We start from the raw sequence: 3,073 nt of genomic DNA on the forward strand, positions 1-3,073 counted from the left end.
TCATTGTTTTTCAGGTGAACTGATAATCATGACAACTCATCAATTACATCTTATGGATATCAATTTTAATATACTAGCATATTTCTATTTTATTGGATGGATAGGGAAAGTGAATAAATTGAGTGGCAATTACAAGAAGAATCGATGAAGGATGATCTTCAAGAGGATCAAAGCCATATTCAACCGAAGCGGTGATGGACAAGCATGAATAAGAATTTTTAGGTATGCATAATTCTTAAACATTGAGAATTTTGGTCTTCATTTGTTTTTTATGGATGATGTTCATTTTTCCATATTTACAACTACATCTATTTTACATATAAACCATAGTTGGTGTATTTCGGGTTGTAGGGAGGTGTCGCGATTAACCTCTTCACTTGGGTTCCAGTCCTTAGAGATTAACATGATCACTCATTTGGAATAATTTCTGCATGTGGTTTTTCCGTACACATGAAAAAAACAAAAACCATACACACAGTAAGTTGTTACTGTCAGCTACAAATGACATCTTCTTATTATTTTAGCCTCACCACAACCATAGTTGCAATTTTTATTGGAACGGGGTGTCATAACTCACAAAGTTGTAGTGGAGTAGCAAAGTAGAGAATAATTATGCCGTAAAGCATTCCCTCTAAAAAGAACTCCCTCCGATGCCACGTGTACCCTCCTGCGCCCTTCGATCACTTATTAGACGATTAAAGAACTTCCTCTCGATAGATGATTCCCTTGGTGGTTAGGGTAACTACCTACCCTGTTAGGTTTTCTCCATTTTACTTATGCATACTCTGTCGCATGAGATGCCTGATACCATATTCAAATTGTACACTGTCCATTTTTTTTTTTGGCTCTGAATTTTATGTTGAGATGTTAGGCACTATGTACCAAGAACCATACAACTTGGTTGCATATGGATGTTCCCTGCTCAAGTTGTCTCTCCAAAGAATTTTCTTGCCTTTTATTCGAACAAGTGAGGGTTCCTATAATTCTTGAAGGGTTTGATGCCAGGTAGGTTTTATGGCAGGCGTCTTAATAATTTGTAGTAAATTGTGATTCCTTTCTTTCAAGTGAATTTTAGTTCGAGCCCCGAACCACATAAAATAACAAGGTTAATCTGAAATCTATTCTTGGCAAACCTCAACAAAAGGGACGACTAGTCATGGATGGGGTGGTGCTGAAATGACAGGGATCCTATTTAGTTTCATTGGTGTTCTGCTCAAGGTACAACCATAAAATTACTATTTTTGGGCGAGATTCCTCCAAATATGGGTGTTGCTGGGAATCTCTTGATTGATTTCAGTTTTGTGTTTATCTCCCACAGGGATTACTTAATAGAAAATCCTTTTTCCAAATCTGATGGCATGAATTATTTTCCAAATCTGGATCAGTAGTCAGAGGATTATTCCCAGATTTAAAGGTATGAATTGTGTATTCAAATGGTCAAATCCAATATTTTGAGGGCATGAGGAGCATTGGAACATTAAGGCTGACAAGTGGCAAAATATTCAACGATGGTGGATTATATACAAATTTGAGGGCATTCGATGCCATTAGTTCCAAATTCTTTGCAACAAATGAAAGACTTCCTTTATTATTACTTTATGGATATAACTTGTTCCAAAACAACCAGTAATAGATTAGGGATTGTAATGATTACTAGTTTAGGGATTCTAATATCTATAATATTATCATTTGTAATTTATTAAGGGAAATTTGTAATTTGCAATTTTGAGTATTTTTCTTTCAACTGATTTAATCAGAAGATTTTTGTTTCAGCTTGTGGTAAACTGTCTTTTTTTGTCAATGACTAGAAATTATTGTTACTCGGAGAATCAGAGAGATGGGATTAGGTGTTGACAAAATGAAGTATCGACCTGCACTTAAACTTGCTTGTTGTGTAGTTCTTCTTGTCTTTGGAAGGAATGTGGGTCTGACAACGCAAATTTCAGGTAATTTTTTTTTGATTATTGAATGATTGGTTCCAGCGAAAATGTTTTTGATTTTTGGTTTTGACAACATGGATGTAATAGTAATTTAAGTTGTAGTTTAACCAGTTCGTTCAACGAGTCTTTGTTTTCTTTGAGCTGTATCACATATCGACACCCTATTGAATCATACCTATGACTTTATATGTGAAAAATAATGAGAGAATACAATAAAGTATGATCAAGAAATTTAAATAGATTTTCATACCATTTTACTTAATTTTACTCGCAAGGAGGGTTTTATGATGATTATGCAATGATTTAACACTGAGATACTCACCGCAGACATAAATTTTAGCAAGATATAAGCTAGTTGTGAACATGACCTTTCTTCCTACATACTTGCGTAAAATACAAAATATAATTGATGATGTATTTTCCTTCCTCAAAAGTACTCGCCACACTGTAATTTATAAGAAATAAGTAAGCCAAAGGTAATGAGAAATTCTGTACCGTACTAAGATATTTTCTAAAGGCATCAACTTGTGCCATGAATTTTAACATTGAAATAATGTTGGAACTATGCGAAATTTAGCCCAGTATGACAGTGATTTCAAGTGTATTGAATTTTTCTTCTGTTGCTACAGAAAAATATGGAGATCCTACAATTTCTTGGTCTGAAGCCAAGGGAACTTACAAGCAAGAATGCAAAAATCCACACCAACCTCTTTCTGAACATGTCCATAACTGATAAGAAGTTAATAAGCGATTGAAAGGCACAACATTTGAAGTGTTTTTGCATGATTCTTAGTTTGGAGGAAGAGTTGATGTATGATAGAAATGCCTAAAAATGCAGATTTGACTGCCCATTTGCTGGTCTATGGGCACCTAGATCAACAACATTATAGGGGTTACCGAAATCCCACTTCATTGTAAGATTTAAATCAATACACTCACTTTCTCACCTTTTCTGTTCATTTGTATGTAAATAAATAGTTTAGTTGCTATCAGAGTTAATCAAATTCAAAAGCTGACATCTGCGGTTTTAAATGTTGCAGAAAACACTTCCATTCCACTGCTAGAGAAAAACCATCCTTTTCCCAAGATCGTCGATCACTAGGTTCAAATGTCGGGAAATTTCGCACCAGTTA

The 3,073-nt window shown here is 34.7% G+C and overlaps 1 long non-coding RNA gene across 2 annotated transcripts; it reads left to right on the forward strand.

Moving 5' to 3' along the window:
* Positions 1-744: 744 nt before the first annotated feature.
* On the forward strand, positions 745-2,815 carry LOC149220641 (uncharacterized). 2 transcript variants are annotated; one of them, XR_016248761.1, is made up of 4 exons: positions 745-1,218; positions 1,319-1,414; positions 1,809-1,946; positions 2,570-2,815. It is a non-coding gene; the product is annotated as an uncharacterized LOC149220641 (long non-coding RNA). The 2 variants fall into 2 exon arrangements; XR_016248760.1 differs by having other exon boundaries at positions 745-1,414.
* Positions 2,816-3,073: the final 258 nt, after the last annotated feature.

Source organism: Pinus tabuliformis, chromosome Q (assembly GCF_031772625.1).
Source record: "Pinus tabuliformis cultivar Carrire ecotype Pingquan chromosome Q, CPIR1, whole genome shotgun sequence".
NCBI lineage: Eukaryota > Viridiplantae > Streptophyta > Pinopsida > Pinales > Pinaceae > Pinus > Pinus tabuliformis.